The sequence below is a fragment of the Oratosquilla oratoria genome, chromosome 25, assembly GCF_046742065.1.
Source record: "Oratosquilla oratoria isolate Oo_2021 chromosome 25, ASM4674206v1, whole genome shotgun sequence".
Taxonomy (NCBI): domain Eukaryota; kingdom Metazoa; phylum Arthropoda; class Malacostraca; order Stomatopoda; family Squillidae; genus Oratosquilla; species Oratosquilla oratoria.
In genome coordinates this window covers 20,713,934-20,725,842 of record NC_134801.1, presented here as the reverse complement: position 1 = coordinate 20,725,842, position 11,909 = coordinate 20,713,934, and the positions used below count along the sequence as shown (strand labels likewise).

Below are 11,909 nucleotides of genomic sequence, written 5' to 3'. Positions count from 1 at the left end.
CAGTCTCTCTCCCTTAATACTCACTTCCAGTCTGCTGCCACTTTCTCCCCTTGTACATCTTATCACCTTACTTTTACCCACATTTGTCTTCAACTTCCTTCTTTCGCACACCGTCACAAACTCTGTCACCAACTTCCTCAATCCCCTCTGATCCTGCTACAAGAGCAGTGTCGTCCGTAAAGAACAGCTGGCTTATCTCCCACTTTTCTCCATTTTCTTAAACCATCTCAAATCCCTGGCCCACTACCCTTGCATTTACCTCTCGCACCACCCATCCATGTATAAATTGAACAGCCAGGGCGACATAACACATCCTTGATGAAGTCCCAACTTTACCTCAAACTACTTTTTCCATTTCTAATCCTAACACGCGCTCTACTACTCTCATAAAAACTCTTGACAGTTCCTAAAAGCTTTCCTCCTATCCCATATATCTGCAATACCTCCCACAGTGCCTTCCTGTCTACCCTGTCATACGCCTTTTCAAAATCCATAAAAAACCCAAAATATCCTTATCTTTTCCTATATCTTTCTCACATATCTGTCCTAAACCCACACTGTTCCTCACCAATTACTCCCTCTGTTCCTCTCCTAATCCTCTCAATCAAGATCCTCCCAACTACACTTAACAAGCTAATCCCTCTGAAACTGCATTCACACTTGTCCCCTTTTCCCTTGTAAAGTGAAACTATACAGTAGTGCTGGGCAAATACCGCTAATTTCAATATCGAAATTATTGGTGAACAACAATACAGTTACCGAAATTACCGACAGTTTACCGGTAAAAGACTCGTGAGGTAGTAGTGACGTCACAAGTTCGAGTCGAGTTCGAAAAATCAATGTTTTTGTCCTTTAATAAGCTATATCTCTGGTTCTATTTTACATATTGTTTTTATTGTTATGTCATTGTAAAGGGAAAAGGTCATACTTTAATTGGTGCTACTATAGTATGCTATCTACCGCTCGAGTGAGTGAATGGAGGGTGTCTGAGGGTGGGTGTGGTGTATACATTTTCGTTCGCGTCTGTCTGGCGTCTGCATGCATGTGCATGGGTTCATGTTTGGAGGTGGTAGTGGTAGGCAGCTACCGGTAAAGTTACAGGTTTTATCCAACAACCTTAACGATAGCTTACCGGCAAACATTCTGCTACCGTTAAAGCTTCGTTAACCGATAACTCGATAAGCTATACCATAACATTCAGAGAGCGGTAAGCACGTCTCGGCTTGGTGGTACTGAGTGACGGGCCCAGTGCCCCGCTAATTTTACCGGTTAAACTTTTACCATTAAGCAAGTATGTACCGCTAAGGTCTCGGTAATTTTTTTTTTTTACCATTAAAACCGTTTTTCGGCACTTTTTTAATTTCTCAATAGAATTAATGTTATTTCTGTGATCAGCATACGAAACTGTATTAATTGTGAAAGTTTCATAAGTAAATTCCGCGTGTCGCCAAACGAAGACCCATATAATATATGGGTCTTCGTTTGGCGACACGCGGAATTTTTTTTTATGAAACTTTCACAATTAATACAGTTTCGTATGCTGATCACAGAAATAACATTAATTCTATTGAGAAATTAAAAAGAGTGCCGAAAAAAACGGTTTTAATGATAAAAACTTACCGAGACCTTAGCGGTACATACTTGCTTAATGATAAAAGTTTAACCGGTAAAATTAGCGGGGCACTGGGCCTGTCACCACCGTCACTCAGTACCACCAAGCCGAGACGTGCTTACCGCTCTCTGAGTGTTATGGTATAGCTTATCGAGTTATCGGTTAACGAAGCTTTACCGGTAGCAGAATTTTTGTCGGTAAGCTATCATTAAGTTTGTTGCCGATAAAACCGGTAATTTCACCGGTAGCTGCCCACCACTACTATACAGACACTCCTCCAGTCCTCCGGCACTCTACCCTGTTTTAAACAAACATTATATAACGTCACCAGTCAGTCCACCATCACTATACCTCCATTTTTCAGACATTCTGCATGACACCCGTCCAACCTAGGTGCCTTACCTGCTCTCATCATTTTGATAACCACTTTCACCTCATCTTTCCTCATTTCCCCTCCATTTGCCTCACTCACCACGGTCATTTTCTTAGCAACTACCTTTCCCTCCCTATCCTCCTTCACATTTAGCAACTCCCTAAAATACTCTGCCCATCTCCCTCTTACTGCCTTCTGTTCCATTATGATATTTCCATCTGCACCTTTTATCTTTTCTTCTCTACTTGATTCACCTTCTCTTCCTCTCTTAATTTCTTTTCAAAACATCTTTTTATTACTTTAAATTTTTTCTCTCATACTCTTACCCTATTTCACATCTGCTCTCCTCTTTGCTTCCTTTATCTTATGCTTTACTTCTCTTCTCTTTTCTTTGTACCTCTCATGTGATTCCCTCGTCCTATTTTGTAACCAATCTGTGAAAGCTCGCTTCTTCCCTTCTACACCTTTCTTTGCTTCCTCATCCCGCCACTCACTACCTTTTCATCTATTATCTCCCGCCCTCCTTGTTCCACATACCATCCTTGCACACTTTGTGACTCCCCCCTTGAACCATCCTTATTCCTCCTCCACTCCTAGTTCTACTCTATCCTTCACTCCTTCCCATTTTTCTCAGCTTCTTGTACTCCTTCTCATTTTCTTTCTCATTTAAGCAGTTCACTCTAAGCACCTCCCTACCTTTTGTCCTTTTCCTCTTTCTCCATCTATCCTTCACTCTCAACTAACCTTCCACCAAAAAATGATCTGATATTCCCCCACTCTTCCTACTATACTTCTATTTACCACTATATAGTCCATTAACGCTCTATCTACCACCCTTCCATCCACCACCCTCTCCCATATGTATTTATGCTTGATTTTCTTCCTAAACACTGTATTTGCTATCATCAACTCTCTTTCTAGACACATCTCCACCATCAACTCCCCACTACAATTTTTTCCTGGAACTCCACACTTCCCAACCACTATGTCTATTGGTTTATTTCCCACCCTAGTATTAAGGTCTCCTAATACAACTACATTGACTTACAAAAATCCACTTACAAAAACCCACATCTCCCTTCCCAGTTTCACATTCATCCACATTAACCTTGAAGAAACCTCCTTCCACTCCAGTACACATTTACCTATCTCTTCACTTACTAGTATAGCCACCCCTTCTCTCCCACATCTTCTCTTCACTCCTGAGATCCTCGCAATTACACTCCCAAACTCACACTCGCCCCTCCCTCTCAACTTAGTTTCATTCAATGTTACCACTTATCTCGAGTCCGCCCCACCTCGGACACGTGACTTGAGTCACCTTCCCCTGTTCCTATTTTTGTACCATTCTTGTTGTATATATTCATGTCATCGAACTTTTGTACTTAACTGCTGAAGAGGACCACAGTTGTGGTCGAAATATACAGATCTTCTGTTTCATTTGCTTTGTTCCTTCGACAGTGGGTTAAATATATATATATATATATATATACATATATATATATATATATATATATTTATATATATATACATATATATACATATCTATATACACACAGTGTATATATATATATATATATATATATATATATATATATATATGTATGTATGTATGTATGCATAAAACACAAGAAACACAGTCTGAGAAAATAAACTTCGAATGAAAGAAGATTCTTCATTTTGGCTACCAACTGTAGCCCTCTTCAGGTACTTTCCTGAAGAGGGCTATAGTTGGTAGCCGAAATATATAGTCTTTTTTTTATTCAAAGTTTGTTTTCTCCGACTGTGGGTTTCTTGTGTGTTATTTACAAATGTGCTACTAAATGTGCTTGGAAGAGATTTTCAGAAGGTTGAGTTGGGAAGAGGAAGGTTCGAAAATTAATGGCGAATATTTGAACTACTTAAGATATGCGGATGACATTATACTTATTTTAGAAAGAGCAGAAAACTTGCAAGATATGCTGAGTGATCTGAACAAGGAAAGTCTCCAAGCAAGTTTATAAATGAATAAGAGTAAAACCAAAGTAATGTTCAACACGAAAGTTTAGGATACTCATTTAAACGTTTTTGAGCAGGATTGCCACCAGCAGATTCAAATATATTATTTGGTGCAGTAGGCTATTTCCCACTTTCTGTTTCTGAGATGAATGTACCGTGCAACTGAAGTAACAGCTATAGGAACTTTGGCATCAGAGTTATTTTTTGACATCTTTGCAGGTTATTAAAATTTCCCGTCTTCCGGTGCTTTTATTTTTCTTAGATGATAAACTTATCAATGATGACCTATAATACAATTCAATTGTTATTAGAAAAAACGAGCCAATTTCTTCATCCAGGTGCTATTCAGGAGTAAGTAGAGCTGGGGCGTGGAACCCAAACATCACTGCCAACTTCAACTCTTAAAACTTACTTCATACAAATACTGTTTAATTTGGTATAATGTTTTCAGGTTATGCAAAATATTACGCACATTAGTTTAGCTAATGAAGCGGCACATTTTCATACATATTTTTTATATTGAATGATGTTCGGAGGAGCATATAAATTCTCACTGACATTTAGTTTCAATTTCATCCTATCACATACCTTCCCAAACTCCGTCACTAACTGCCTTAGACCCTCCTTTGACACCGCCATAAGCTCAGTGTCGTTCGCAAACAACACCCGGATCACCTCCCACTTCCTTCCGCTATCTCTAATCTCTAGCCACCTGCCTATCACCCTCGCATTTACCTTCCGTACCATTCCATCCATGGACACATTGAACAGCCATGGCGACATAACATAGCTCTGATGCAGCTACACTATCACATCAAACCACTCTCTCTTTCCATTCCCAATCCTAACGCAATTTTTACTACTCTCGTATTTTTTTTTACTGTCTTTAACAGCTTTCCTCATCGCTCATATATCTGATTAACTTCCCTCAGTGCCTTCCTGTCTACCCTGTCAAATGTCATTTCCAAACCCATAAGGACAAAAAAAAAAAAAAAAAACTTACATTTTGTTAAGAACTTCTCGCTAGTCTGCCTTACCACAAAACGTTTATCCATGCTTCTTCCATCTTTCCTTAACCCACACTACTAACCAATTATTTCCACTGTTCCTCTCCTAAACCTCTCAATTAAAACCCAAACATAAGTCTTCCCAACTACACTCAACAAATTGATCCCTCTAAAACTACAACATTCGCATTTGTCCCCTATTCCTTTGAAAAGCGGAACTATATAAACACTCCTCCAGTCCTCCGGCACTCCCTCCCCCCTTAGACACATATCAAACAACTCCATTAGCTAATCCACTATAACTGTACCTTCCTTTTTCAGACATTCCGCATGACACCCATCTAACCCAGCTGCCTTACCAGCTTTCATAATTTTCATGGTTCCTTGTACCTCATCTTTTCCATCTTTTTATCTTAAATTTTTATCTCTTCCATTTTCTTCTATCACAGTCAGTTTCTTAGCTCATTCTACTGCCATAATCAATTCCTCCCTATCTTCCTCCATAATCAACGACTCTAAAATACTCAGCTTTTATGGTGATTTTATGCGGGCTTCCATAATTTCCATGGCTCCTTGTTCCTCATCTTCCATTTTTCTTATCTTAAATTTCTATATCTTCCATTTTCTTTTCCTATCACGGTCAGTTTCTTAGCTCATTCTACTGCCATAATCAATTCCTCCCTATCCTTCTCAACAATCAACAACTCTCTAAAATACTCAGCTGTTATGGTGATTTTATGCGGGCTTCCATAATTTCCATGGTTCCTTGTTCCTCATCTTCAATTTCTACCTCTTCCATTTTCTTCTCCTATCACAGTCAGTTTCTTAGCTCATTCTACTGCCATGATCAATTCCTTCCTGTCCTCCTCTACAATCAACAACTCTCTAAAATACTCAGCTGTTATGGTGATTTTATGCGGGCGAGGAAACTCCGCCAGTTAGTGATATACATTTCCATCCCATTGACACAATGACTTCTGATAAAAGTTAACATTCGTAAGCTAAAGCAAACTAATGTTGTAGTATTTCTTTCGACATGATCACGAGCTTTACATATTTTATTTTAGTCAATCATCTTGCATTAGTCCATATAGAAGACTGCTATGTATATTATGATATTAAAAAAATGTCATCCGATCCCAAATACCTCTACGTATTTTCTTCTTTCCGATGCCAGATAAGGTTTTCATCTAATTCCTGGTCTTCGGATTGAAAGAGTATCTCAATGATACGACTCCCATATTAAAGTCGTGTCATTTCGTACAGGTGAACAAGTACTTTTGGGATAAATCTTAACATGCATGTGGTGTGTCACAGGTTTCAACAGGTGAGCATTACTTTTTGCATTTTTTCACCTGTTTCGCTGTTGTCAAATCCCTATTTTTAATTCTCCGCTTCATTTTTGTTTTGTCCTTTCGCACTTTCATTCTCGCTGCCTGTCTTCCATCTTTTCCTACTCTTCCCTTTTCGACTTCCTTTCTTTTCCCCATCTCCATCCCATTCTCCTGCTCCTTCCTCTTAATTCTCTCGCCCTCCCACTCTCTTGTTTTATTCTTTCCTCTCCACTGGCCTTCACTCCATCCCTCCGTCTTGGTCTCCTTGCTGCATTCCCTTGCATTCTTCTTACTGCTGAATCCACTATTCTGCTCGCCTGCGCTCTTCCCGATGCCAGCCCACCTCACCCTCGACTTCGCAACCGCTCGACGGTTTCGCCATAGTCACTGGTCGGTCGGTCGGTCTTAACTTGCTCAGTCTGGTTGAGGGAGTACAAGAGGAAGACGTGCCCCTCAGAAACTTCCAGTCTCGCGCGCGAGGTGGCCGAGACAACGTGGTGTGTACGTGGACACGGCTGCGTGCTGACAAGTGCATGTTTCGTGTGTTCCTGGTTCCAAGTTCATGCAGGCAGGTTTGCATATTTGCTACTACAGAGTTAATGATACACGCCACTGTAGTGTGGAATGAATTATGAAGCGGGTGATATACGGTTTAGAGTGTTCGAAATATGTGTAACACATGACGGAAGCAGAAACGTGTTGTGACGTGATTGAGTCGTCAGAAGATTTACTCCAAGGATATGCCATGTAGTGCACATAGGATACTGTCAGTACTTCAGGAGGTGGTTCAAGTGCTGTGACAAGCTTTCTGGGGTAAGTTAGATTCAAAATTGTCTTTGCTCTCGGTATCAAAATAGCGTTGCTTGTAACTTCAGGTGATTCGGACGTAATGACAATTATTGTTATTAATACTTATCTATTTTTTTAGCTTCGACCTTAAACAGTCCTGTCAACAGCTGAACATAAGGTCGGGTGTTACTTGGCTTAATTGGATACCTTGAGATGTATATCTGTCCTTACACGTCATGATAATTCCATGACATTTAATCATCATTCATAACATCTATTTTGAGTAAATACAATATAAGTAGAAGGTTCTAAAGAAACCGTCGAGCTACTCATTGGAGAATGAAAGAGAAATGCAAGGCAGAAAATTGTAGCAATATTTTATAGTAAAATGATGGGTGGATCAAAATAATGAAACGTTTACTGAGCAAAGAAAACTCCCACAATGTAGCTTGACGACAGACAAACAAGAAAGCCACATTTCCTTTCATTGATTGATTGATTATTGGATGGGTTTTCATTTATACATTTGTTAATTTTTGTAGAAGCAAATACTGAAGAAAAACGATTGCCCATTGGGTGGTGAGCTTGTTTCAGTCATCTGACGTAGACCAAAAGTAGGAACGCTACTCTCTAACAGATTCTTTGATTGACGACAGATGAAAAATATCGATAAAAGTCCTAACACCAAAGAAAGGTTTAGATCAAGATCAGCTTAGCACTCTGAGTTGGCAGAGGCTATTCTCAGAGTTGAATAAGATTGTTTGGGGATAAGCAGGAGAGAGAGAATATATATATATATATATATATATATATATATATATATATATATATATATATATATATATACTGTATATATATATATATATATATATATATATATATATAAAGTAGTTGATATTCTTCTGTTCGTGAGTATAGTAAATTGCATGTTTTAATGTGATTAATAACTGAATACATATATATTATCCCACGTACGAAAAATCGCATACTTACATGCACACGCACACATCACGCACACATACCCGCGTGCGTTCGTACGCACACACACACACACACACACACACACACACACACACACACACACACACACACACACACACACACACACACACACATTTATACATACATATAATTTAACGATCCGAGATCGAGTCCTACCCAGGGCTGAAAATTTCAGCATCGCTGCACTGGGAACCGGCACCTCATTTCTGATGGGCAAGGAGTTGAGTGTGTGTGCGTGTGTGTGTGTGTGTGTGTGTGTGTGTGTGTGTGTGTGTGTGTGTGTATGAGCTGTGAGCTCTCTTCCGGGAGGGAAATAACTGTCAGTCACGAGTCCAGCACGTGATCTAAGACCATGGCGAATTACACACAAATAGAAAAATGGATCAGTAAAATAAGAAATACACGAATTAATGAATAGATAAATTAGTAGATAAATAAACAAAGAATAGATAAGCTAGATAAAATATAAAATGAGAATAAGATTAGACAAAACAAAAACTAAATGAAAATGAATTATGAACTGGCAACCCATCGACCGCTGGGATACCAGAAAATAAAGGAAATGTTAAAGTCAAAATATACTGCATAGGAGGTTTTCTGTAAGTACTAAACCTTTAGAGAAGCAAGGCATTATCGCTCGTGCCAGCTATTTCTTGGTAAAAATGGTTTAACAGGGAATAGAAATCTATATGAATATATATGTAGAAAATTATCCAAACCTTGTTAGGAAAATAAGAAATAACATCATGCAACCTACACGGTTTTGAAAGAATAATATGTTCATTATTGTTATTTTTTTACCTCGCTGCAGAATTAACTAGCAACTTCCCTGTCATTTGTTTACAACGCACGATTCTCCTGCTTTATTTATCCTTACGTTGTCACTGAAGTCTTAAGCAGCAATACTTAGTTTTCTCTTGATCCATTACCTGACTGCTGACATCACTGAGGCTGACTTCGTTTCGTTGTTCTAGAATTATGAAGTTGGTGCATTAACCTGGATTATTTTAGAGTGTATCTTATACATAATTCACCCGTAGTACAAACTACTTTATTTGATAGCTGGATTTAAGTAAGTTATCCTGTTTTTCGATTAATTAAGAATACTATTCCACTAGAATTCCCTCGTATCTTTATCTTTTCACAATAGGCTTCCTTCAGTTCATCGACAGCCAAGTTGATGTTCTCCAGATCTTCGATCAAACTTCCAGCTGTGTTCTTTTGTCATGGTTTTCACGCAGTAGGCAGGGGTCCTCAGGTTGTTTAGTATCCAAGACATGGGTCTACTTCGCCAGCGCTTCCACTCGGAGATACGAGTACACTTCCATTAGCGTACAATGCTGCTGTTGGTTATTTAAGTGACGATGGCCCAGTAGGAGCGACTGTAATAGAGGGCAAGAGGAAGACCACGCAGAAAATATGTAGACGGGTTAAGGACATCCCTAGGAGAAGGAATAACAAATGCCATCTTATTAAGAAGAGCCATGTGCAGGCAGGAATTGAGCTCCATAATATAATGGCCAACGTCCAAGTCGATACAGCACGCCGGTTCGATTCGATTCGTACATGGCTAGTTTACTTAATTTGATGGGGACCTATATATCTACAACTATGTCGACTATATAGATTTCTTTCCTATAGTTAATAGGAAAGAAATCTATACAGTCGACATAGTTGTGTTTTCTCGCCACTGAAGAAGAGTCAAAGATATTTGAAATCGAGGTTTGGCAACATAGATGACCACCTACAGATAAATCATCTCAACTCTTACGAAAGAGACTAAGACCATCTTAAGACACAAAGAGAATGTCTTAAAAAAGACAAATAATGCTGAATGAGCAATCAAATTTAATTATGTTTTGTAAGAGAAAATTTCCAGTCCATTTATATTCTTAAAACACACACACACACACACACACACACACACACACACACACACACACACACACACACACACACACACACACACACACACACACACACACACACACACACACACACACACACACACACACACACACACACACACACACACGACTTGATGGCGCTGTGGTACAGTTCCCGGCTGCCACCACGGCGGTCCAGGTTCGAATCCAACCCAGGACTGAAATAATTTCAGTATTGCTCCGCTGCGAGTCGTTACTTCAACTCTTGTGGGCGGGGAGTTAGGTGTGTGCGTGTAAGGTCACAGCATTACCCATAGATCGGTCATATATAAGCTCTGAGCTCTCATCCGGGAGGGTAATAACTGTCGATCCCGGGTCCAACACGTGATCCAAGACAATGGTGAAACACACACACACACACACACACACACACACACACACACACACACACACACACACACACACACACACACACACACACACACACACACACACACACACACACATATATATATATATATATATATAGACAGTATGTATATATATATATATATGTGTGTGTGTGTGTGTGTATATGTAATAGTCTTTTAATTAATCAAACCAAGCAGCCGCGAAGCCACGAAACCGGGATCTCAATGATAGGAGTCCACTTTGCTACCATTTTGCCATGCAAAGTGCATTCAACGAAAAGAGCTACGAGCTACGAGCTGTGGGTTCTTCTGGGAAGAAAATGGGGTCTCGATCGATCAAGATCCTGTTCCAGCTCCACCTTTCAGTTGAATGGAATCGTTTGACTTCAGGTGGATTAATATATGATAATGATAGTAATAATACAACAACAACAATGATAATAATAATAATAATGATAATAACAATAGTAATAATAATAATAATTTATAATGATGATAATAATAATAATAGTAATAATATTAATAATAATAATAATAATAATAATAATAATAAAACAATAATAATGTTAATGATAATAATAATATACATACATACATACATGCATATATACATACATACATACATACACACATATATACATATACCAAGGATTTTCCACCTTACAAGAGAGGTAGCCAAAGTCAAAGGCACTCCATTCCCACCCATTTCATCCCCACGTATTCCACTCCCATTCATCACCCCTCCCTCCCTCTTTTCTTGGCTCCTCTTGGATGACTGGGCACCCCTGCATCTCGCCCACTGCCCTCGGCCACAAGCAATGCAGCAAGACACAGCACATCCGCAGCAAGGGTGCTTCATTTAGTCGGCGACCCCTCTCTTCGTCCCCTCATGTAGAAAAAGAGAAGACGGGAAGAAATCCTTTCGGGCTGCGTCAAATTATAATTCACACATACTCCCTCAACCCCCATCCCCACCCACTCCTTTCCATGCATCACAGTATCATCCATACACAACCATTCTCCACTCACTCCTATCTTCTGTCTTCTCCCTTCCTTCCTCAACAGACATCTTCCTCTTTCCCAATGCCCCCTTTTACCCTATTCATCCATCTCCTCTTTGGTCGCCCCCTCATGTTCACTTCCTCCACCTCTGCCTTCCACACCTCTTTTACTAATCTTTCTTCACTCATTTTTTTTCATGTGTCCAAACCATCCCAATATTCTTTCATCAACCCTATCGCCCAACTCCCTTTCCACTCCCGCTCTCCTCACCTCTTCGTTTCTCACTGCATCCATCCTAGTGACCCATACCATACTTCTCAGACATTTCATCTCAAACACATTTATATTCTTCCTCTCTTCTTCTCTTACGTTCCATGTTTCTGCCACATATAGTGCTGTCGTCACCATCACCCCTTCATATAATCTCCTCTTAGCATCCATTCCTAAATGTCTATCTCTCATTACACTTTTTAATCCCCCAAGGCCTTTACTTGCT

General features: G+C 39.5%; 1 protein-coding gene across 1 annotated transcript in view; it reads left to right on the top strand.

Moving 5' to 3' along the window:
- The first annotated feature begins 6,762 nt into the window (after positions 1-6,762).
- LOC143038846 (uncharacterized) overlaps positions 6,763-11,909 on the top strand; it is an 863,754-nt gene continuing 858,607 nt past the window's right edge. Inside the window, exon 1 of the mRNA XM_076208469.1 lies at positions 6,763-7,137. The gene's annotated coding sequence lies outside the window, so the exon portion shown is untranslated. The remainder of the gene's footprint in view (positions 7,138-11,909) is intronic.